The following is a 27,479-nucleotide window of genomic DNA, read 5'->3' on the forward strand; positions in this document are numbered from 1 at the left end:
TAAGGCTATGCATTATGTATGCTCGTCCCACTACTGATTCCCATGTGGTAAGAACCAAGCCAATTTTTATGCAAAATGTATTAATTTTCAGAAAGATTCTACTCCTCTGGTTACTGCATTAAACAATATACATTAAAATGACAAAAGATTTTCTCATTCCATGAAAACACAGCAGAAAGAAAAGAAAGAAAAGCAAGGACTAGGCTACATGACACTACCAACTAAATTTATACTTTACCACAAATACCTACACACGGTATAGTCAAAGAGGTTGTAAAAGAGTGGCTGTTCTTCAGCTGCAGTAGATATTTCACGCATCAATCATAAGTGATGCATATTAAAAGTAGACACTGAAGACAGTGCTAAAAGGCTGTCTTTGTATGGTACTTTCCAAAGTAGTACAACATAACTACATTTCAGCTTACTACTCTAACTAAAAGTGAATGTTACAGATATGAGCCCATATACCAGGGATGTTACAGGGGTACAGGTTACCCAAATATTTAACAGTTCATGAACACACACACACACACACACACGCACACACACACTACTGAATCACTGTGGAAGCCATGTTACCATAATATTAATATATTGTGCACTGTACACGAAACACACAATTGTATGTACCTAAAGTATGTTTTTATGTTTGCACATATCGTACTATACTGAATAACTCATACACTAATCCTTACCAGGATGATATGGGCAAGCTTTTGTTTTAAGAACCGTTTTAATAACATATGCAGCATATTTCAATAACTGCACCTGCGTCCTTCAGTTTCTGCAATGATCAAACATGGCTTATGCAGTTTATGTAGCCTACACCATGTCTCTGGGCGCTGCAGTGAACTATTATATTTTAAAAGTGAGGAAATGAATCAATTAAAAATGCTCCCATCTGTTCCAAACTGCATCACTGACCTTACGAGCACCAATGGAATTCAGAGATCACACATCTTACCTATAGGTATTTGACCAACTAAAGACATGCAATACAAATGTAAGTATATTCGTGCAGAAAAGCATGCATAATTAAAACAAATTAGAATTTTAAAATATAAAAATACCGGTACTGTAATTTTGAAATACAACACCAACTCAATCCAGACTCCAGATCTGGTGGCGATCCAGGTCAGGATTTTGAGATGACCTTTTAAAAAGACAGGCAAGAGTACTATCCAGAAACATAAACAATTTTGCTGAACTAAGTCAAATGAACGAAACCAACCTGAAACTCAGCACTTCAAAACTCGAAACCATATAAAGTCGTCTGGTTGAATAACGCCTTCTTCAAGTTCTTTAAGATGAAGGAGAACTTCGCCGATAGATGCTTTCTAGGTCTGTATGACAACAGATATCAACAGCCTTCCGAACGAATATTTGTTCTTTCTCTGAAGGGCAAAAAGACGATTTCCCAAAATAGTAAAGCAGTTATACAAAAGTAAGAACGAATGGGAGCTGTTCCGATAATCGATAGCATTGGTAAGCGCTTAATTCAGAGGCGACAGAAATATGTAGCTAATATAGCTACTGAAAACACTAATTGACGTTACTGCTTGCTATCATTAAATGTTCGCCATATTCAAACTAGCCAGAGCTACATACACCTGAAATAATGCTAAGAAAAGTAGCCAAATACTGTCGCTAAACAGATAGGGTAGCTACAAATCGGTTACAAGTGCGACGAGTTATGTACAGTTCACACTATTGACAAATCCACCATGAAAATCAAGGAAACAAACAGCGGAAATACAAGTAAACCATTGCTGATATCTATCATTTGTTTTCAAGCAGTAACCATCCTATATTGTCTGTGGCTATGTAGCTAGCTATAAACATCTCCAGTGGTGCGTTAGTTTAGCCACTACTGTCCAAGAGAAAAATGAAGCGAAAATGATTTGCCTTCTCACGTGAAGACGATGTAGGCTATGATTACCAGATATAAACAGGTAAAAAAGTGCGTTTTAGTTTCCAGTCTCGAAGACGGATTAGGCGTGTTATAAATGCATGACAGCTCCCTGCTCTATGATGTGTTCTGTTCGTTTTATTCGTACCCGGACGGAGCTCCTCTTTCTTTCTCTCTTTCCCTCTCTGTGTCCCCATTAAATTATTAGTTGTATTGACTCATCACTCCCCTCGCTGGCGCTGTCTGTGCCTCTCCTCTTTCTCCTCATTTCTATAGAAAATAACACCCAAACCAACGGATTTTAAAGCGCATTTCGAATCGCCGGAGACAGGCTCCCGTGACGGCTGAAGTCCTGGCGTAAAGAAGACCCGAAAATAAAGTAGAAAGTGGAAAGAAAACGGAGAGGATGGTGCGATTTCCGGCTGTGCGCGCAGGAATTTTTAATCAGCTTGATTAGAGTGAGGCGGTTCTGCATTTATTACTGAATAACATATGCGCACACACACTACAGACTTGCATTATGCGAATGAGAAAATACAATGCAGAGAAGGACATCAGAATCACAAAATAGATCTATAGATATCGCTGGCGCTTTGACAATAGAATCACGAAAAATATAATACAGTTGGTCCATAGAAAAATTGGGCTGTATTGTTCTACGTCAGTCGCTTATTCGGCAACGAGCTGATTGTTATAACATGAACTATAGCTTTGGCATTAGGCAATGGACACCGGTTATTTTTGTATTAAAATGCACCCCACGAAAACAAAATACAGCTGTTTTTCCTTAAAGTTTTCCTTAAACAAAAGTGTAGTTTGATTGTAGAGAGTCATTGGATGCCTCGCCGTATAATCCCAATCCGTAATTTCCCATAACTTTAGGATAGAATTCGAACACTATGCTCTGTGTGTGCATTCCTCTCGAAAAAAAAATGTTTTATGCAGCAAGAAAAGCGTTGCTAAAATGTCCGGAATCATAGAAGCTGTTCTGTACAAAAGCACGCACCATATGGCACTAAGGCGGGCAAAGAACCGAGAGCGAATGAATTTTTAGCCTGATAGAATAGCCTTAATATAGGAATTAATGACAACACATGCTGCGCACACAGGCGAGGCACGGAAATCGCAGGTGACACGGCGTGTAGTGCACAACCAAACCCCGTGCTTATTAGCCGCACTGAACAGATCGAATTTCAGGACTGACGGAGTCTGACCACAACAAAAATGACATGGTATACCCCCGTGGATGGTGTGTGTGTGTTTTGGGGGGGCGTGTTTGAAAACTCAAGTCATCAATAGCGACAAAAAAGGATATGCTTGCAGGACAGCCTAAAAGCATTTTTTCCCTAACTTAAAAAAAAAATAGTTTTAACACTTTATGCCAGTGATCTGTAATAAACTAAACACACATACCATCTCATATTCCCTTTAAACCCGGAAGGCTTTATAATCTGCAGGGAGAATGACTTGTTCCTGAGGTTAGTACGCATATGGTTACATAAACAGTACCTACAGCATCAATTGTCAAACATTAAGAATAATAATATAACAAATATACAACACTTTAACATTCTGAAAGAAGTGAAATATGCAATGTATCCCATTATAAGTAACAGAACACAAACAGGTAAATTAAAAAATTGAGAAATCTGCACATATTATGAACATTATAAAAATGAAACCAATACATTCAACATCATTGATACTACAAAAGAGGAAACTGATGACACAAGAGGATGCAAAATACAATAGCTATAGTGTAAACTATAGCTACAGAAAATGAAGGTAGTGAACCTGTTGCTTCATCAATAATATCCAAAAAGTAAGATAATTTATTTAAGCATTGACTATTTGTATGAAATATAATATTTGTTGCATAGAATGGAATTCTGCATAAGATTTGGCAATGAATGCCGCTGAAAAGAACTGAAGAGAGATACACAAACAACAAGAAGCCTAATTTTGGTAGTATGGCAAAGAAAATTTTGGCATATTCTTTCCTGAACTTTATGAATAATTAAAGACCTTGTCATTACAGAAAAGCAATATCCAAATCTATGAACCATCTCTGTCCTATAATTGAAAGGGAAACAAACAGGAGTTAGACTAGGCATACTAGATATATTAGGCAATAACCCAAAACAGTGCTGTTGCTCAGGTCATTGGTGGAACATCCAACCTTGACTATCTTGCAAAGAGTAAAGCTGTTATTGGGTGCACCAATCTATAGGTCTTCTGCTTCAAAGGAATTAGGATCAAATCTCACTCAGGGCAATGAAGAAAATGTGAGTGTACAGTGTAGATATGTAGTACCTGGAGTATTCTGATAGACTCATTGCAAGTCTTTCTTTCTGAAGTCAAGCAGAGCCTCGCATCCCAATTTCCATACTGTACAATGTGGGGACATTAAGATCTATTATGGCTGGGTTCCAAATTAAATTATTGTAGTACTCCGTAGATTGTGTGTGTGTGTGTGTGTGTGTGTGTGTACAATACAGTCAATCTGTGGAAGAAGTACAGCACATTAACAGAAAAAGAACTATTTTACTGCACGTCACACAACAGATAGCACAGAGACACACTACTCACTGCTGCCACCTACCACAACAGTGGCAGTGCACTGCACATCTTGAAGTGAGGTTTGTGAGTCAATAAAAAAAAAAAAAACACACAAAAAAAACACACTAACACATATGACTATATCAGGTTTACTGTTCAAAATGGACAAAACATATTTGGATGACCCATTACAGGATATCCTGATTAATTCATTCTATGGCACAAACTTCAAATGCTTAAAACATACATCACACCATCATTGTCAAAATATTAAGAGTTCACAATGAACGTATTGCAGAATTCTTGCTCATCAGCATAATGAAAATATGTGAGTGAACAGCTTTACTGCTGTTTCCAGAAGCAGTTTTTATGTTCCATCGGACAGTCTTTTTTGAAAATTCAGTCCATTTTTTAACATTATTTATTTAGATGACTTATTGTCTGCATTCCATTGTCTACCAAGTGCATGTTGACCTCTCCTCCATGCAAGATTCCTCAAAATGGTGCTGCCTATCTGAAATTTGATAACAAATAAGGAATTTGATACATACGGATCAAACACAGTCTCTTGGGACTAAGGGTTGGGTGGTACAACTGCCTGACTGGAGTGAAGCAACTCAGGAGGTTCGGCTCAGAAGACTACATGCTGACAATCAGTAATAGTTTCCTCAAAAGTTGTGGACAAGGATGGTACATACTCCTTTTGGCACCTCATCTATAAACAAAAACTGACCCACACTTGGTACTCTTGGTCACTCTTGGAATTGACTGTGATTTAAATTTGTGAAACTGGAAATAAAAATGAATGTTTTTTTATGGGTATTATTCAGCGTTACCATTTAGATGCCAAGGCTAACTAAATACCAATTTCAAGAAAGAAAAAAACATTTTATGTGCGATTTGCTTTTCCAATTTGTGAACATGTATATGATAGATCACAATGCATTAGAAAAGCATGTATTAGGACACAGTTTGACTTGAAATGCATCACTACCTCAAGTTATGTTCTGAATGTATTTACAGGCAATAGAGAAAGGGTTTGACAGAATTCAGTTTTACCACACTTCCCTGGAAGAACCAAAACAAAGCTGGCTGAGCATCAGTAATGCTGTTTAATAATATTTGAAAATCCTTGTGCTTGTGAGACTATTAATGTTCACTGCCTATCAAATTGGAAGTGCACTTCAGTGCAGTTATTAATGCTATTAATGTTAGTAGCCATTTTGTAAGAATCTCCTTCAATCAACTGAAACAAATATTTAATCAAGTATGTATATACCCAGTGGTTCTTGTTACCAAGACATTTCATAAGTGTAGTAAATTAATAAATGCATACAAAATACAAAATGAATACTACTACTACTACCACCACCACTACTACTACTACTACTAATAATAATGATAATAATACACATAAAAGGTCCAAGTGAAAGTGGGATTGAAAATGTTGTTTTAAAAAACAATAAGCTGTATTATAACTGGCTTTGATCTACCCATGTTTACCACAGAATTTCAGTCAACCCTCATTTTTTATGGAAATTTTCAATACTTTAAGAATTTACTGAGTTGGTGCTGTTGCTTTCACCTCAATATACCATAGTTATTCTATATATAAGATTTAAATGCTTTAAAGGCGATGAACATACATGTGAGTTGCACCACTGTTTAAGTTCAGGTCTCTATGGCAATGAAGAAACTACACAGTGGAAATGTATTCTATATGATACCAAGGAGATTACATGATAAACAGAAAACAATGGGAGGTGAGTGCATGTTGTCTGCAGAAAAGCAACGCACAAAATATAGCTTTCCTCTACCTTGAATTAATGCCAGTCATATGATTTTATATAACCTACAGCACCATGTGTTAAAAGAAAAAACCTTTGGAAAGTCATGTTTCTTTTTTTATCAGTAAATAATTACATCTCCCCAAACCTACTGTCTGCTGACACATACAGTAGAAAGGCCCAATATGGCCAACCTACAGAAGAAATCTTTCAGAGTGGATCAATTCCAGCTGTAATACAGTTCAGTGGTCTTAATCTACTGTAAAAAAGATGCAAGCAGTCATGTTCTTGTGGTTTCACCATTTGGGATGGCAGTCTGCAGCCATGTTTTATTCAGTTAACATATAACACTGTTCGACTCACATACTATATATATACTATATATAATATCAATTTGAATTATCAGTAGATCCATAAAGAATCTAAGATTGGAACTTGCTATGACTGTGTCCATATGAAGAAATAAGTATTTTTAAAACAAATACAGTCTCAATTCTGTTCTGTTATGCATTAAAATAAAGATAGGCATAAAAAAAACTACTTCTGACCAGCCAAACACAGAACAGAAAGCCTTGCAGAGCTTTATCTTTAATGCTTCCTGCATCTTTACAGAGGATGACAATATTCTTTAATGGAAAACGTATAACTACCCAGTCTACATTTGGAGGGACATTTAATTCTTCATTATCTTTATGGGTAATATTGATAAGGTGATATTCATGTAGTATTATTATGGAGACCCATATCTGGTATTTATCTGTAAACTGGAGCAACAGTGAGTTATAAAAATTATCATACGTAAACTACAATATGTTAGATACAATCAACAGTAATTTTATTAACTGTCCCTTAATCTGAACTGTAAAATTGTTCACAGAAACCATGTATTTTTACAAACACAATTTCATAATGAATATGACATTGTATGAATAAGTTGAATGCAATTTCATGATTGGTCATAATTAATACTTTTTTTCATATTCATTTATGACTTTCTGTCTTCAGCATTTGATTGTTCGACACTCCATGCTGTATACACCATGTTTCTTAATAATATATTAGGAAAACAATTACAACTTATAAAAGGATCACCTTCTAAGTGGTGACATTATGCAGGTGTTTTGCTGAATGTTCATTTATGTAGGTGTTGTGATGTTTTCCTGTTTGCCACGTGTGCCGTTTCCTGTGCATTAGCAAGTTTATTTGGATTGCTATTACAAATTGGTTTCCATGTATTTAAACAGTTCTTGTTTGCAAACAAGCATGGGTTAAAGTCGTCATTGCCTCCTTTAACACGCAATAATATTTGATATTAATACACTATAAATGATCTAAATTAACAAGAATGAAACAAAGGTCTTGTGTGGAATTAATCACATGGTTCTGTTCCACCATGACACTCTGAACCCATCTAAGTGAAACAGAAATAAACGGGATGTTATATAAACCAGACTTTCTTTTCACGTAAGTGTGTGCATACTGAATCAAATAGAAGGATTCAAATATAAGGATTCACAATAACACAAAGAAATGAGTAAACAAAATGCAGAACAGAAATTGGCAGGCCCTGCAACGTTAAAGCTTTTTTATACTATGGGACTGTAGCATCACTGCATTGTGTGACATCCGTGGAAAAAAAAAACAAAAGAAACAAAAAAACAGAATTTACATAAACAACTGGAAAGATGCTAGACGGAAAGCCGTTTGGCAAAAAAAAAAAAAAAAAAAACTAGAGGTCAACTTGCAACAGTCCTTCTGGCATGTGATGCTTCCTGTTAAGGTGTTGCGCTGCAGTACATATGAAAAGAACCTGTATGTGTTGCTTCTATGATGAGCACACAGAGTAACTGAAGAGTGCATGGTGAATTAGGCCTAAAAAACACATTTTGTCCAAATGCACTCTAGTTGTATTTTGTTGACCTTTACAGATTGTAACACCTCTCAGGCTTTAAGGTCAGTCACTTATTTTATTAAAATGAAAAGCTGTTCAGCAACTGAATTACACATTGATAAAGTACATTTTTCTTGCGCATTGAATCTGTTACATTCATGTATTTCCAATAAGAACAAATGGTGATCTTTTCATCTATATGATCTATATTCATATATATATATATATATATATGTATATATAATAAAGACAACAGAATGTTTTCAGAATTACTGATAATTATTATCTAAAAATAGCCATAGGAAAATCATAACTCAACAGGGTAGTCAATAGTGGCTAGTAACCCCTACTCTAAAGACTGCACTTTTCTTTATCTGGGCCAACAGTGTAAACAAAAATAAAAGGTGCAAACGAAATAGTGCTGCCTTGCACTTGCTTATTCTTTGTGGGTATGATTGTTTTCGCAGAGCGGAACTCGGCTTCAGCAGCCTCTGCTGATGGCAGGAGTGCGATCTGCAAGACACAGCTGTACCCCTGCGGTTTCCTGGTGTCTTCGTTTCTGCACAAGATGCATGCTTCCGATCTCAAACAGGACAGAGCGCTTAGACCCCATGGCCTCGTGGATGACACCATGGCAGAGAGTTCCAGCCCCTTCTGGCCTCTCTCGCAGCAGAAAGGCTTGCACTGATTAAAATCACTCCATGCCAGTGTCGTGGGTGTGTGCCTCTGAGTCTGTGCGTCTGTGCGGTGTGTATCTGCATGGGTTCAGCGCCGAGAAAGATCCTTTATCGTCTCATCGCTTATTTGTTCCTCCTGCTTCTATTGAATTATGAAATATATTAGAGATATAACGATCAACAAACAAATATATGTTGCAGAGACTTGAAAAAATGACTTTTCTGTCACTGGTACAGTCCGGTGTCACATGATTAAATAATTAGAGCTCTAATCTCTGCCTCGTGGATTGCAACATATCAGCAATTAATAGAATTAGAGACAGGACTGTGTGTCTCTGATAGGGCTTCTGAAGATGTCTCTGTTCTCACTTTGTTGTCTAAATGCTGAAGCAGAAGACTGAAGCATTGCGAATGTTGCTCCGAGCAGGGCGGTGCAGTGAACTCACCTCTGTGTGCTATGCGAATGAGGGGGTGAATAAACTTTTTGGGAAGCAGATGTCCAGCGCTCTGGGGCTAGAAGCACCTACTCCAGGGTATGGGGACGACCTAAAGTATGGCCTAGCCTCGCACGAGGTGGAAAGACTTGGAGCACAAATGCCATGCGAATTTTATCACACGGCGCAGACTGGATCCAAAGATGTGTGGCATGCCATTTAACAAAATACGTTATTTATAAAGGCTGATGTTTAAAAATCATTTCTGTAGTTGTATTGTCGGCTATTTTATCTGTATACATCTACATATAAAGTATTTTGATGTTTGTAAGTGTATATACACACAAGGTAATGTTCAGGGTTCCAGTAAAAACTGTTATAGTATGCAGAAAATGCTTTGATTTTGAACTTAATAACAAATATGGGGACTTGTGAATGCGTGGCAAAAAACAATACAGTAAGACAGACATGAAAACATTTACACAGACACTTATGTGCATTATGCATGGATGCCATTCTCAAATTAGTTGTTTAACAGTGTTTGGATTTGCTATTTCCATTATATGTATGAAACCTGTCTTAAAGATAAAAATACCTTAAATATCACCATTTGACATATAATATTTAATCAGCAGGGTTTGAGAGAGGTTGACCGCAGCAGGACTTGTAACTCCCAAGAGCCATTAACAGGATGTTTAATTCTCCATTTCAACTGCCTCATCCCGCGTGTGCTTGTGTGTGTGTGTGTGTGTGCCTGTAAGTGTCTGTGTTCGTGTGTGTCTAAGGATTGATGATGGAAGTGGGATATCGCTGCCACACTTTGAACAACAAAGGAGGAAACCCTGTTTGAATGGTTTTATTTGAATATGTGGGTGGGTATTACAACCTCATCTTTGCAAAGTAAAGCCCTAGATGTGATTTACCCCAAATCTCTGGGTTTTTTTATTTTTCACATTACCAGAACAAAGAATCTGGGAAAACCTACACAGATCTGATCGTGACAAGCATAAAATAAAGAACAATGCATTTTTCTGAAGTAATCAAAATGTGGATTACTTGAAAGGAGTGATTTAAATTACAAGAAGTTAAAGGCCTAAGAGAACATTTATTTCTAATCGTATTTATACAGCATTGCTGGAGATAGATGCTATTCAGATGTTACACAACTGTCGTTTTGAGTAGCCGTGACAAAATTAAGGTGACGTACTTTCATCGTTTTACCTTTCTGAAAAGAAAATTTGCCAACGGTTCTGTAAACAAAAAGATGTGTAGAAGACAAATCTGATGTTTCTAAATGCGGTGCAATTGTGGGAAGAAGATGCAAGGCAATAAAAATACAGACAAATAAAAAACACTCATATTTTAGTTTGGAGACATGGTAGAAGACATATAATGAGGGACAAGTACTAGCAGAAAGTTTTCAATTAATGGCTTAAATTAGCCTTTACAAAAAAATGATGCCTGAAGAGGCAGCTATGAATATGAATCTGTGCATGTGTGTGTGTGTGTGTGTGTGAGCACGCGCAATTGTCAGCTCTGTTACATTTTTGACTCAGAGCCCTGGAATGCATAAACAATCCTATAAAGATACCGTCTCTAAAACCGGTTGCAGCTTGCCATCAAAAGTCTCTGAATCATTGTTAAGGTTTTTTTAACCTCCATTATGAATCATAACAGGGCTCTTTTAGGAGAGGAGGAATCCCCACACAGCTACATATTAAAAGGGAGACAGGCCTCTTATTGACTGGCGACAGTCAAATAAATACATTTGTTGGCAGCAAAACAGGTATTTACACTACTCCAACCGCAGGTATAATTTCACTGTTTGCTGAGCTGTTATTTTTCTACAGTGTTAATTATGGGGAGAATGGGAGTAATGGTTTTGCCTGAGATATCAGGCCCTCTTCTCCTCACTTGGAAAAGCAAACTCGGCGACATCAACTATTTCTATGCAGTCAGAAGAATGAATTTTAAGGCCTAGACAAACCCTCCTTAGACCTTATATAGACTCTCCATCAGATTTCCTGCATGAGATTCAGTTTCAAACTGCGGGCTTGGTTTTTCACCCAGAATTAAATTAATCAGAAACATGCAGAAGAGCTAAAAAAAGGCAATTGTTTCAAATATTTCGTTTTGCTGCAAAAAACGCTTTCGCGTTACAGTTGCACATTGAGGTCCACACAACTTTTAAGATTAGGTGCACAAAACCAAGAGGTGAGAAGGATTGGCGAAGGCTTAGACAGGCTGTGTCTGGTGTGTGAGCACCGCGCTGAAGGTGCGGGTGTCTGGGAGCTCTCGCCTAGCCGCAGACTCAGTCGAGGAAAAAAAAAAACCACGCAACAGCGAGAGCCCAACAAGTGTGGATCTGTTCCTACCGTGGCAGTCATTTGACTTCACTGAGACGCTTTACTCCTGTACTGAAATCATCATTGATGCACTGTATAGTTTAATTGGTCTCAGAGGGTCAGGGCATGTGAATGTTGTTTTCCCTCTCCCCCGACGTCTACTGCATCCTATTTACATTTTAGCATTTTTTCTTTCTTCACTGCTGTCATTTGTCACCTTTTTGTACCTTTTTCCATCTACAAAGGGATAAAAACCTGCTCCGTACGCCTGGTTTCTGCACGTCTTTAAGGAAGCAACAAACATGGGACTGAGAGGGCTGCAGTCCCGCGGTGTCCTCGCCTTTGCCTCCTATGAGAGCCATCTGACAAATTAAGTGCCAATTAAGCGGGAATGTAATGCAAAAGTGCGAGCAGGAAGAATGAGCCAGAGATCACCTGGGTGTTCCCAGCAGCTCAGAAACACGCTCTCTGATTTCCTGTAATTATTGACACTGACTCAATGCGCTTTGCTTTCAAATTTTGGGGGGTCCTATAAAGACCTACTCAAGTTAAATTGTTCCCTGTTTGTGGATTGAGGTAAAGAAATGAGTCTTTAGTCCCAGTCGCCCTTGTTGTGACAGGGTGTGTTAAGGCTAGTCAGCAGCGGTGAATCATTAAATACTCTACATGGGAACTGTCCTTGCAAGAGGAGCGCACTTCAACCAGCATATTTCTGAGGAAAATTTTAGCCTCATTTTTATGTTCAAAAGAAATAGCTGCTGTCTACACTTCATAGGGCCACCCCAAGTCATCACTGAGCAATAATGCTGTACAGATGTTGAAACTATGTTTAGTCTGATAAAACAAAATAAAACTTCTGCACATTCTCAGATTATATATTGTATATCATTATTTACAGGAGACATCTACTGCAATAGCGCATTTACTAGGATTTGATACCACTGTCAGCCAATCAGAACACATTTGATTTAATAACAAATAACCACATTCACAACTACCAAGGGACTGTATCTAAACCAAGAGGACTTAGTAAAACTGAAAGAGCCATTATAACATTCACAATATAAAAAATACTGTCTTTGATCTTTGCACTTACAAGAAGAGCAACGGTCTCTAACAGGAAAAACATCTCGTCTTGATTCTGCGTCACAATGACCTAAGAGAAACATCTACGCTTTCACAGAACACTGAGTGAGGAACAGGTAAAGTCTCCACAGGTCTCTTGCTGATCATCAGGGTTTGGGCACAAGTGAGCTGTATTTTACCATTTACATTAGACAAAGAGAGACATGCATAGCTTCCATTCAGCCCATTTATACAGCGGGAACTGAAACAAGTCAGGTTAAGTACCTTAAGTACTCAAGGGTACAATGGCCATGCCCCACCTGGTAGCGAACCCACAATCCTCGGGTTGCAAGCCCAGTTACCTAACAATGTGGCTACACTGCCTCCTCACCACATTCCATCTTCAGCATAAGATGTGGCAGGTTAGCTTCTCAAGCTCATTAACAAACATCAAACAAGTTAACATGTTTAGTGGACAAATAATCTGAAACCTTAAGTTATTGGAATTAATGCGTAATAATGCTGAAATTATGGTTTGAGGCTACTAAAACCGTATTACGACTACTGTCTTACTGCATAGGGTTGAACTTCAGTTCTGCCAGCTAAAACTGATTGTATTTTGCTGAAAGTTTTAAGGATATACCTAATAGCTGATATTTAATTGAATATTCGGAGCCAGGAGAACACTGAATTATTGCACCTTCAATTAAAAATTCCCAAAACTCTACCAACAAATATAAAACACTTATATTACAGAAAATAATTATTGAAACCGGAAGGAAATAATTTAAACTACTTTAAGTGGAAACTATATCTATTCTTATACATCACCAATAAGCATATTAAAATTGAATGATTCTGCATTTTCCCTGATATTTTCTGAAGTCATCTTTCACATTATGCGGCATTCGACATTTCCAAAGAAAGGTTTCTCCGATATTTAAATGTTTTTTCTCTCTTTACTAATTATCAAACCATAACAAGATCGGAAAAAACTTGCCAATGTATGTATTAATTTACAGAATGTGTTTAATTGGCAAGGCAGTTTATAACCACCTAGGTACTCTATCTTGCAGTTGTTAATTGTGACAGAGGCAATCATAGTAATAATAGAAAACAAATCCAGGCAGTATAGACCATGTTTTGTGACACAGAAGATGGTAAACCTGGAAATCACAACAAACCAGACACCCACACGCTTCTAGGACAATACTGCACAACTTTCCATCACTGATTGCATCACTTTTTACAATAAAATCTATTGAGTGTACAGCAAGGGTGAAGCGAAGAAAAAGTTTATTTCTGAACTCCCCAAACTGAAATCTGAACTTCATGAAAAGCAGGGTGAATGTGTCCAACCCTGAATCTAGAGAAGATATCACTTTGATTTTTTTTGTAACATGAACTGGGCAAGATTCCTTTCTTGATATTGTTGTATTTCTTTTTTCTTTGGTGAAAACACCTGTAATACTGACTATGTTGCTAATAGTATTTTGATAATATTAATATCTGAATAAGTGCCACGGCTATTAGAAAACAAATTTCTAGTATAGCACAAACATGACAGTACAGTACAGAAAATTGAATATCAGTAGCTCCAGTTTTTTTTAAGAGCAGTGTGTGCACACACATTCATACATACAAACATACACACAGAAGAAAGCAATGGTGAAATGATAAAGGCAATATGCTTAAACTGATGCACTGATCGCTTTACATAATATCTAAACACGTAAATACTTTATCATCAGACATTTTGTTTTAAAGAAATGCACCACTACTACCATTTCAGTACACCGCTCCCAACATATCAGTTCACAGTAAAACGTCCAGTGTTAATTCAACTCTAACAGAGTACATATGAGTCCAATAGGGACCATGTGTACTATGTAAGAATTGATTTAACACTGAACACTCTACAGTGTAGTTCCATATCTTGCACTGTATCTGTACCATACTCACATCATAGAGGGATGTTTAATGGCTTTTTCAATTTCACATCACAGTGCAAACTAAGGAATTATAATAATGAAATAAGCATTTTTTGAATTAAAAATCATTAAAATACACAAGTGGATAAAGGCCCACACATGTTTGTATCAGAAATATTACCTATCACCTTTGTTAAAGTAAAAGTAACATCTTTCATGGTCTGTCATATTTACAAATAATTATGTTAAAACGGTTTAAAGCTATCCATTTATTACATTTAATAGACAGCACAGCTGACATTTTAAATGTTGTCAAGTAGCCTGTTGGCAATTAAGGAATCACCTGATACACCTCGAGCTACAATCAGATATCAGCAAACAGCTATACAATTATCTATGTTAAACGGCACAAAAGTACAAAGTTGCATAGTAAATCTGCAGTACGGCTGAAGATACGATGGGTATCTGAATTAGGAGACAAATGATCACACCTGAATACATGCATTTATTCAAAATGGTCTCCACTGCATGAAATATACGTTTATGGGGGAAATTATTCACGTCATGCACATGTGTATGGAATATGCTGGTTCAAAATTACAATGCAAAGTGTGACACAGAGACTTACATGGTCCTTCGGTGCAAAGTGCAACGATAGACACTAGTTATTATTTGTTTAAAAGGCGATATCATTAGTATAGACGTTGTAGGCTATGCGTTTTCTCTGAATTATCTCCCTGATGTAGGAGGTTACATCTAATAGCAGAAAACTTTTTTTTATTATGAGAGGGTATACAAAAGTGAGCAACAAACACGGCAGGTTGCCGGAGGTTGACATTTGGCATATAATACCTTTAATCTTGGGTGGGCGAATAGCGTTTAGCCTGACGTGCTCTCTAGTAGCCTACTGAGACATGTTGATTACGTTAAAAATGGAAAGTACACTAGACATGAAGGACCTATACACTCACTGGTGCCGTGACACTAGCATCTCAGTGCAGGTGCCATATATGAGTGCCAGAATTGAAACACGAAGGGTGAAAATGTAACAGTACCTTCAAAGTTAGTAGACGCCGTGAAACCTCTTGTTTTCCATCAAAAGTACAGAATTCGTATGGGGTCTGTTCCGCCTTGAGAGATCCAATACAGAGAGAAAAGTCCTCGTGTAAGCTCACACACTCGTGCTAAAACGCGCGCGCAGAAAGGGCGACGGTTTCTAAGCCGCAGCTGGACTGTTCTTGGGGAGAGGGACTGAAATGCACGAGAGTGAGTGAGGCACGAGCTGTGGTGCGGGTAGAGGCACGAGAGGAGGGCTCTGAAAGGATGTCAGGTAAGCGAGGCGCCCCTCCCAGTTTCTGATGCTCAAATCAATGATTTGCCAGCTGTGGCGCAGACTGTCTCAAACCCCACTTTTTTTCCGGCGCTTTTTTCATCCAGCTCCCCGGGGATCTAGCTTCGCGGTGAGAGAAGTGGACTGCCAGGAGAACGTTCACACTAATCCATTTTCATATTTACATACCACATGTTTACATGTCAAGAAAGGGGGGTTGATAAAATAACGTGATGTTTCTGTCTACATCCTACAATGTGTCGTATTGTTTGGTGCAAAAATATCTGACTTTTAGCAACTGGAGTTCCGATAATGAATAATATGTGACAAACTGTAAACATACATAGTTTTATATATAATTCAGAATGAAACAGCATGCTAATCGTCAAGCCAAATTGAATTTTGCACATTGTCTTAAGCTCGCACTGTGGTATAGTTTATCTCAACTTAACATTAATTCATGGTTAAACAGAAACGTAACACTCTCATCTCCACATTGTTTCGTTTTCAGCTGCTGCTATGCGCTCAATAAATCATTCGTTTTCCTTTCAAAATAGAGGCTAACTTTTCTTTCTGACAGGATGATACAATTGGCCAGACATAAGCTAAAGGTAGCCCTATTTGGTTCTACATAATAAAATGCCCAGTGTTAATTAAACTCTAGCAGAGTACATTTGGTTGGTAACTAATGTAGCCTACTCTGCTAGATTTTAATTAACACTGGACATTTAACTGTGTTTATTATTTTGTAGCCTACTTAGGTACGTACGTTACAATTGCCACGATACTATTTCAATGCCATAATAGTCTGATATGCTATTTTATATAGATAAGGACTATAATGCAAGGAGCGGCCATATAGCATGTGGCCATGCATGAGCTACTGAAGAGCCTGCTGTGGCAAATTATGAATTAAAACATAAAAACAATTTTATCAGAATATATATATATATATATATATATATATATTATTATTATTTTTTTTATTTTTTATTACCGAATTCGTTCTTCAGATATGTTTAATGACGTTAAAACCTCAGGCTCGGAAGGGTATGCGAATCATACAACGGAAGTCCAGTTCTGAGTCTATACTTTATATACTGAGGATATACTTTGAGAGTTTTACCTACTCACTAAAGTCTTCAACGTTGCGCTAACTCTCGCAGAGCACACATGATTCCTAGTGGACTCGTGTGTACTCGGTTAGAGCTGAATTAACTCCGAACGTTTTACTGAGTACCATAAATATATAAGTGCAGTATAGTATTTAAATGTATTCCTTATATGCATTTTATATCTTTTATAACCGCGCTCACAATGAAGCGTTTTCTCCATTGTAAAAAAAAAAAAAAAAAAAAGAGTTAAATTTGGAGTTTTTGGAGATCGAAAGGATTAATACCATAATTAAAGCTGTAAACGAACAGCTGTATGAGTGCGAGAACGGGAACGTGGAAGGAAAACGAGCAAACAGATACTATTCTGTCTATCTGAATTATTTTTAATCTAAATAACCATGTGTTCTAATTAAAATATTTTGCAATTCCTTACAAGCAAGGGAATCAGTAGCTTATATTATCTTTGTTTTTTGCTGAATGAAATTACACCTTGTTTCTAAAACTAACTGAATACATACGCGGGAATATAATGTAGTTATTGCGTCCTTATTCAATTTATAAACTATCCAAATATTAACAATGAGCATTTCAAGGATTAAGAGACAGTAAAAATAACGGAAAATATGGACCATATGAGAAAGTAGGCTACTCTGGGTGTCTCTGGCAGAAATGAATCTGGTTTTAACACTCACAAGAAGCTGGCCTGTTCAGCATTTTATAAATGTTCTACTTGATAATGAAGCAATAATTTACCTTTTCTCTCACCTAATTCTAATTCTTATCGCATGCCATACTAGAAAAGTGCTCAACCTCCGAATTTAAGTTCCAGTTTTCACGTATGTTTCCAATTTGATTTTTAGAAAAGTGGGACCACTCAAATGTGAGTGAAAGGACCTGTCCAAATTAAACGAGGACTGTTACCAGACTGGTTTAAGAGAGAAGTCAGTGCACCATATTCCAAAACTATTTTAAGTCGTGGCTACGGTTAAACCTGTGGATCAGTCACTCTGTATTGGTAGTGCGCAATTTGGAGAGGTATTTTGTCCGATTTCCCGAACAACCCGAATAAAACCAAACCAATCGCAGTAACTATACGAGGAAGCGCATCCACCATTTGCAAACAAGTAGTAGAATATAGTCCACTTTACTGAGGTTGTACATAAACTCAATGTAAAATAATTGCTTTTGAATTGGGTTTCTCTTTTGAATGCTGTAAAAAAATACTTGGACACTAACGCAAGGCGGCTTTTCTGAATGAATACAGAAAGTACAAAGCAAACATGCTCACTTTTGCAAAATGCCAATACAGGGCAAGTGGATTTACTTCTCTCTCTACCGCTGGACCTGCCGAGCGCTCAGTGAGCTCACACGCAGAGAACGCACAATGAGGAACACCCTAGCTCTGTTCTACCGGACCACAGGATTACTCGCGTGCGATACACACCGTTGTACTTTACAGAAGAACTGAATGAAGACAAGCCTTAAAGCAGAAGCTCATCCTGTAATCCTCATTGTGGAGCCATGCCCTTCTACTTATATATGATATCTCATTTGCAATTATGCTCACAGACCTTGTCAGAATATGTTCTTGAGGTGAAAATATGAAGACTTCATTAGAAGGTTTGAAATGGCACGTATTTCAAATCGACTAATTTTAGGCTGCCCTACAACTATTCCATAAGATGGTAGTTTGTAACATCCTACACAGTAAATTTTCCAGTGTTAATTCAACTCTTAACAGAGCAAATGAGTACAATAGACCACATGTAATCTGTAAGAGTTGATTTAACACTGGATATTTCACTGAATATGCATTCCTTGCTGCATACATCACTTGTTAGTGTGTTACTGATGCAGTAAGATAAGTAACCCACTTGTTAATAATCCTATTTCAGACTATACCAGTTACATAAAATTTTGTAGGTGGCTCAAAGACTTAAAATAACTTCAGATAATATTTCATGTTCTGGCCATTAGGAAAAATGAATGTATTGATGTGTGATGTTTTAAAAATCACTCATATTTATATCAGTTTTCAGTTAGATGGTGTGTCCCCACAAAGTAAACGAAACAGTTTCCGACACCTTTGCAAAATTATCCCAGTGTGACACAAAATGGTTATGAGACATGAGAATACATACAGTAAAATGTGGAGTGTTAATTCAATCCTAACATAATACATATGAGTGCATTAGAGACCGTATGTCAGAGTTGATTTAACACTGAACATTTTACTTTGTGTATGATGTGGTTTTCTGTCACTGCAGCTGAACACCTGGGCCTGCATACATTTACTTTCAGGGTTACACATTTGAGGCAGTGGTATTCATTTTTATGTATTCACCATCTAATGTAACTGTACATACTAGTTATATGAGCACACTGTATTTTACTGTCTAAACAGCCTTAGCCACCTAAGCTTGCAGTCACAATCACTTGGCCAGTGTGATTTGTTTGTCGTTTGTCAGGATTGAACCTGGAACTACCACAGACACATAGCACAACTCTCAAGAAGAGATAGACAGCTCATTGATTTAAATACCCAGGTACATGAAGATGAGAATTACTCACAATTATAGAAATCTGAATGTGACCCACAACAAAGCATATACTGTAAATGTATAATCAGCAAGCTGGCTGGGTAGCGGTCAATATGTATGGAATATACTGGTGCCATAGTATTAACAGGAGTGGATCATGGAGATGTCGGTGAAGGCTTGCGGAAATTTACTAAATGCCTGCAAAACAACATAAAGACTTTAATTCAAAATGTATAAATGGACAATACGACTGAATGAATGATTTCACTGAGCATGAAAAATGGAAGATTACACGGACTGATGATATTACGCACTTATACAGTCATATTGGCATTTGCGATTATTTCATATGTGACATATGTGAACTGTTGATTTGTGTTGTAAGTTTGGTGGTTATCCAGACTGGCAGAGATTGCAAGCCTTAAAAATATCATAACCTGAAAGTGATTTAAGCTAAAATTCCAAAAATGTTCTCTCTTTCTTTTTCCCCTTTCTTTATGTAATTTGACATATAACTATATTATTCACACAATTTCTAGTTTTATTCTGCTTTCCTGTACAATCTACTGCATGTTAGTCTCTTAGCAACAAGTCTGTAGCTACAGACATGTACCTAGTTACTGCATAACATGCTCACTCTGTATAATACCCTTTAAAATAAAATACACACAAGAAGGACCTGACCTACAGTATGCAGATCATTTTATTTCTAGTCAATTCACAGAGATACTGCTGTACAGTATAGAATTAAAATTCACGCAATAAATACACTTATGTATGAGCATTCCTCAACTAAACATTGTATTACAAATTTAAAGTACATATATTATACGAATGCACTGCATAAGTAATATGTTACCTCAACATTGAAAATGAGAAGGCTATTTAATAAATTTGAAAACATATACGTTTTTGTGCTTGCACACAATTCTTGTTTAACAAAGGACAGTCATTCATTATATGTATTACAGGTGTACTATTTAAAATGCACATGCTTTGATCAGTGCATGTGCAGAGCTGTGTTTAAAGCTTTTAATCTTGTCTCGTGCTTTGTCACAGGCCCCAGAAGAAGCCCTTTTTTGTAAGTGCCATGTAATCAGTGTTTCCCAGAAAAGTTTTTTTTGTGGTTTCAACTCACCGCAACGATTGGAAGTTTCACATTCAATCATCTCTTGACAACAATTGTGTCTTGTTTCTGAATGGTGACTTTACCTCTGAGTGTTGTACATTTGGAGGTAAACAGGTGTGGGTGTATTTGTGTGTGTGTGTGTGTGTGAAAAATTTTGAAATACCATGTTTCAATTACTATTGCAAACATCTGCCATATATTTGAATTGTCGTACTGATCACTGTCTCTGGGGTTGTAAACACTAATCGTCTCTTTTGAAAAACCACTAAACTACTTTCAATCTTCAGTTATACATACACGTTGAATTACAATCATAGGATAGACTGTAGATCAGCACTTGGTGTCTAAATCAGTAAGTCCAGAAACACCATCTCATTCACATTTGGTAGTGAAAGGTTTGAGCCACTGAGAGAAAGGTTGCAGAAGGTGCATAAAAACATCCTTGATGTGATGAAGAATATAATTGAGCCTCTGAGAAAAATGCAGGCTATTCCACAATAGGCCACCAGGGGGCTTCTACAGTGACAATGTAAATGCTGCAACCGTTGGCAAACCTCCCAAGAGAGAATCAGCCCTTACTGGTAAGTTAAGATAATAGAGGAAAAAGACTGACAGGCATTTGAGAGACATTTTAATTTAAAAAATACATGAAAGTAAAGGAGATATTACCTACTTTATGGAGAGGGTGGCTAGGTGGCAACAAGAATGGGCATATTTAAACGAAAAATGAAATAATGAATATCATTATTACCTTCTAATGGTTGTATGCGTAAATATGTTTATGTTCTCAATGCATGGACAGTCAATGGCCTTAATGGCTCCCGTGAGAAAAAGATAGTTTCTATGGTAGCATCAGGTTGCATAGCAAGCAGTATATACAGAGAATGTTTGGGATAAAGACATATGTTTTCTTGATTTGGCTCTGTACTCCACAATTTTAGATTTGAAATCAAACAATTCACATTTGGTTAATGTGCAGATTCAAATTTTTAATGGGTATTTTTTTAAATTAATTTTGGTTTCACTTTTTGGAAATCACAGCACTTTTTATACATAGTCCCCACCATTTCAGGGCTCCATAATGTTTTGGACAAATGGCTTCACATGTGTTTCTGATTTCACACCTTAATGTAAAAATAGCCCCAAACACTGGTCCAACAGATTAGAACAACTCTTCAGGTGGCAGATGTGTCTCTGTCAGTGGTTAATGTCTGCAGAATACTTCACAAGCAGAACTGCAGTGGCTACACTGCAAGATGCATTCCACTAGTTAGCCACAAAATAAAAGGTCTTGAGGACAGAAGACACCAACATTGACTTGTGTCAGAGTAATGGCATCAGCAAAGCGTGGAGACCAAATGGAACTGCCCACAATCCAAAAGCACCCCCCATGCCCCTCATCTGTGAAACATGCTGGTGGGGGTGTTATGGTTTGGGCATGTATGGCTGCCACAGGTACTGGCTCACTTGCCTTAATTAATGATGTAACTGCTGTTAGCAGCAGCAGAATGAATTCTCAAGGGTACAGAAGCATCTTATCAGTTCAAGTTAAAGCAAATGCCTCCAAACGCATTGGACGACGCTTCATCCTACAGCAAGACAATGATCCCAAACATACTACAAATGCAGCAAATGGGTTTTTTAAAGCCAAAACTGGAAAATTCTTGACTGGCCAAGTCATTCTCCCAATCTAAATCCAATTGAACATGCGAAAATGGAGCTGAAGATGGCAGCAGGACAGGCCTGGCAGAGCATCACCAGAGAAGATACTCAGCACCTGGTGATGTCTATGGGTCACATGACTACTTTCATTTCCATAACATGTCCCAAACATTATGGTACCCCTGAATTATGATACATTATGGAGCTCATTTTATGTATATGCATAGGTATGAATAATTACATTTATTTTATTTTTTTTATTTTCTAATGAGAAAATTTCACCAAATGACCAAACATCCTTCACATGAAAACTTGATTTCCCATGATACTTTAGGCCATTCCTCCTGACCAATCTGATGTCTCACAAGGTGTAAATGAACTGTACAATTACAGGAGTGGGTAATTACAATTTTAGTGGATACCTATTATTGCATTGTAAGTGCCAGTGATTGTTTTGTAAGTTTATGTCATGGAAAACTGCAAGAAATATGTATTCATTGATAAATTTCCAATATTTGCTCAACAGAGGTATACTTTTTACATGACTAGGCAGCGCATAACATTCTGCAGCCTGCTCATCAGCACAAATGGGAGACAATTCACATCTCAACAGTGAAACTCAACACAGCTGTGTTATTGAACTGTTTTACTAACAGCACTCAATCTCATTACTACACAATCTCTTCATCACCACTGTACTGTGTGGATGAAGTTGAAACCACACTCCTACTCTTTACCCAACTCAACCTGACACACTGACATCATTGCAATGAGCACCTTGTGCTGACGGCGACAGGGTTTGAGGGTTCGGATACTACCACAATAAACATTATTCATCGTGGCACTGAATTTAAGAGGAGGGTCTGCAGCCCTAATGCTGCTCTATGCTTCCTAAATGGCCTATAAATGTGAACACGTTTGGGGCAAGGGGAACATACTTGAATATCTAACTGGATGTGTCATGGCATATTAAACATGCACACGCTACTGTTGAAGCGCTGTTAATCCTCATTCATCATCCTCAGGATGATGTTTCGCTTTGTCAAATGAGATTAGAACAACGTTCCAAAGAGCCTATTCCAAAGATGAAAATGAAACATAACAATGAACTGACCCCGAAAACAGTCTTTAAAGCTGGAATGCCAGTAGCTCTAATGATGTACCAATCAGTCCAACTGATTGTTATGGAAAATGTACTGTACATTGCTTTACTTAGTTAATGGTATGCTTAAACATCTGAAGAACAGTATAGCAAAGGAAATTCACTCTTGAAGTCTATTCCAGCATAATTCCGGAAAACAAAAATATGATTGGCCTCAAAAAATGTCATTTTTAAAGCACATCTAGAATTATCAAAATTAGAACAAGGTATTTGCTACAAACTGTGCCACCAGTTTCCCATATGATAAAACATAAATTTAGCAAAATGATATTCCTTAAAATGGTCCACTGATATACATACAGTATACATACAATTCCAATAAGAATACACACACACACACACACACACATCACACTCATGCACGCATGAACATACACAGACACAAACACACACACACACACACACACACACACTTAATAATGGTCTCTATTGCAAAATTTTAGCTAATATTCTTTGTCAATAGTAATACATATATTGGATTCCACAGTTTATATTCCGAATTAAAAATTATGTGTTTGATGTTTTTCAAGTTCTGTCACTCCTTCATTCACTTAACGTACAGTGTGTGTAGTCTGCTTGGTGATAAGCAGTCTCTGATTGTAATTTATCTGTGGTAATGTTGGATGCACACATTTAATGAGCTCTGATTGGCTAGTCGTCTCAATCAAATAGCTACGGTTATTTAAAATATTTTGCCTGTTATTCTCATTTGAACTCTTAGCCCTGGACAAAATGCCTTGTCTGTATGAAAATATGACTGTACGCAGTACTTACTGGATTCCTCTCAAGTACTGGCATGTTTCTCAACAGAATGCCCGAGTCACAGCATGCCATCATATCTCAGAGAGTGGTCGATTACCCTCGCTTAATTGAACTAATCAGATTATCCAGCTTCAGATTCATGCAACTGGATTTGAAGCGGCCTTGAGTGGTGACTGTCGCGCCTGGGTAGTCATTATTAAAGGTAAACTATTAAAGAGAGGCACACCCCTACTGGAGCCAGACATTTGATGTGTTAATAATATGTCTATTTATAAATTAAATGCACGTGACATTTTAAAACCTCAAGCAAACTTGTTAATCATTTGCCATTTCTTTTTTAATTCAAGGTAGCTACTGTATCTTTATTACCGTTAAATATGAGCTTCGACCATTAAACGTGACAAATAAATATCTAGAAGTTCATTGGTTTGTAAAATTTCTGCCTGCTCTCTGACCATTACATTAGCTTCATTATTTATTTGCTAAGCAGGCAACCTTACCCAGGGTGATATACCTACTGTACCGGTAGCTTACATGTTTTGCATGTTATGCATTGATGCAGCTACATATTTACTCAGTTTAAGTACTTGACTCAGGCACATAAGTGTAATGTTTGATCTGGATTTCAAGTCTGCAAGACCATTTCCTGTGCTACTATACCACATTTATCAGTGATGTAATACTATTAATCACTGGTGAAAACAGAATAACAATAAAAATTATGATTTGAATCACTGGAGGCCCACAAACTGTACAATATGTTAATCAAACTAGAAAGAATTGGGTAGTGGATTATATGAAGCATGCTCGGGAAGGAGAATTCTCCCATTGAACTAGCTGTAAACCCTACCCAGAGACATTGTTACTGTGTTTCTTTTCTTCTTTTTTTATTTGTTGAAAAGTCTGTGATCTCCTTAAGTGGAGAATATATTTTTGAAAATGAACTTACTGTTTTAGTTCATGGTCTTCATAATCCAGCTGAAGTATAAATTCAAATGTAACTTCAAATCAATATCACGGACAGTAATTGCATCAGGTCAACTTAAATACTTTTATCAAGTCTTCAGACTGATTGTCTGATAAGATTATACTTCCAAACTACACAATGCATGTGGTGGTAGTAGAGAAACAGAAAGTTTGCATGTTCATGGGAACTGCATGTTCATGGGAATATGTTAGTGCTCTGGCTGATTGTTCAATAATAATGGCACTTAGTTATGAATGATAAATTAAAATGTGTCAGAATAAACACTATGATGAGCTCACTGAGAAGCTCAGCAATAGCAACAACGTGGTAGACCACAGAAGACCACTGTAGATAACAATACTTTCAGTTGTGGAAAAAAAACCTTCTCAACTGTCAAGACAGATCAAGAACATTCTCCACGATATAGAAATAGCTGTGTCAAAGATGAATATAAAGAGAAGACTACACCATATGTAAACCACTGGTTAGCCAAAAGAACAGAATGGCCAGGTCAGAATTTTCTTCTTTTTTTTAATTACATTAAAAAAAACCTTCTAGAACTCGTATGGACAGATGACGTGAGTATTCAACTGTACCAAAGTGATGGTGGAAGAAAAGTGTGGTGACAGAAAGGAACTGCTCATGATTCAGAGCACCCCCTCCCCTCATCTGTGAAACATGGTGGAGGTAGTGTTATGGCTTGGGCATGTATGGGTGCCACTGCAACCAGCTCACGTGTCTTCATTGATGATGTGAAACGTTTCACTGAAGATAAGGCTGAAGGCAAAAATCCCTCAAAACAAACTGATGAAGGCTACATTAAAGGCCTAGTAGAGCATCAGCAGGGGAGATACCCAGCATCTGGTGATGTCTATGGGTTGCAGATTTCAGGCAGTCATCGAATGCAAAGAAATTGCATCCAAGTACTCAATATGATGACTTTATTTAAGATTATGTTAATTTGTCCAATTTCTTTTGGTCTCCCAATATGGAGGGACTATGTATAAAAAGGCTATAATTCCTACATGCCTCACTGGATATGGATGTAAATGCCCTCAAATTACAGTATGCACTTTAACTTCATGTTCACTGTTTCATTTCAAATCTAATGTGCTTGAACACAGAGCCAAAAAATTGTTCATTGTCCAAATACGTACAGACTGAATATATATAAACTCCACGGTCAAATATTTATTGTTTGCTGATGTGCCAGTTGTTACGGAATCTCATATTTGATGTACAAAATTATATAGGACTGTAAGGCATGCAAAAACCATGGCAACGCCTGTAGATGCTTGGGGACACCTGTGCTATGGCCAATCAGGAGAGGCTTGGAAATCCACTTACCAAGTGTCAGCTTCATCAAGGCCATCAAAACACTTCAGCACAGCATTTAGGCCTTGATTTAATTAACATTTTCATTAAGAAAAGATATATTTGACAAAAGGTGCCAAAATGTACAAATATACAATTATATATTTTCATCTATTTTAAAGTTTGCCTGTAAACCTTTTATTCTTAATACATATTAGAAATCTCATGAGTATGTTCTTCTGTGATAATGATTCCTTAATTCTCTAATGAGCAAGCGGATTGTGTTAAAGTATCTTCTTTTCCTGTCAATGCTGAATGCAGAATCTTTTATGATATTAATTTATAAAGCTCTCTACTTTCCATCTGACACAGCCTTGATCTCACTGTTAACCAGGAGTATGATATTTTCATGTGCAGAAGTGTTATGGACATATGCCATATCAACTGCACCAGATTGGCACTCTATATGTAAATATTTAATAGGTCTGCTAAATCCATGCAAGAAGCTGTCTTTTCACGTCCTGGTTTTCTGCATGTGCATCCCTTTCAAATGATTTTTTGGACATCCTACATATAGCTTTTCTGATCAAGTCATTATTATTATTATTATTATTATTATTACACTTAAAATGGTAAGAGAGAATGTGCTTGATTCTAGGACTGGGCACAGTGGGCAGACCTTCACCTCAGTACTGTCACCCATGATGATGACGACAGACTGTAACTGCATATATTGACTTTATCAAACAGCGTGATTAAATTCAACATTGTTTATATAGCACAATTACAGTGGATCTAAGAGAAGCCATCACACAATCACAACTGTGTGGTGACAGGAGGGATCCACATTGCTTGTCTATAGGGGCTCTACCAGAGCTGGGAAAAATCATTGGACCCACA

The 27,479-nt window shown here is 37.2% G+C and overlaps 1 protein-coding gene across 7 annotated transcripts in view; it reads right to left on the minus strand.

Annotated features, from left to right (window-relative positions):
- satb1b (SATB homeobox 1b) overlaps nucleotides 1-15,879 on the minus strand; it is a 54,066-nt gene extending 38,187 nt beyond the window's left edge. The window contains exons 1-2 of one of the 7 annotated variants that reach the window (XM_064349029.1): nucleotides 2,058-2,936; nucleotides 1,232-1,394 (exon numbers count right to left, since the gene is read on the minus strand). The gene's annotated coding sequence lies outside the window, so the exon portion shown is untranslated. Of the gene's footprint in view, nucleotides 1-1,231; nucleotides 2,939-15,653 lie in introns of those variants that run through there. The other 6 variants (XM_064349034.1, XM_064349057.1, XM_064349043.1 and 3 more) reach the window with 6 other exon arrangements.
- Nucleotides 15,880-27,479: the final 11,600 nt, after the last annotated feature.

Source organism: Anguilla rostrata, chromosome 1, assembly GCF_018555375.3.
Source record: "Anguilla rostrata isolate EN2019 chromosome 1, ASM1855537v3, whole genome shotgun sequence".
NCBI classification, from domain to species: Eukaryota; Metazoa; Chordata; class Actinopteri; order Anguilliformes; family Anguillidae; genus Anguilla; species Anguilla rostrata.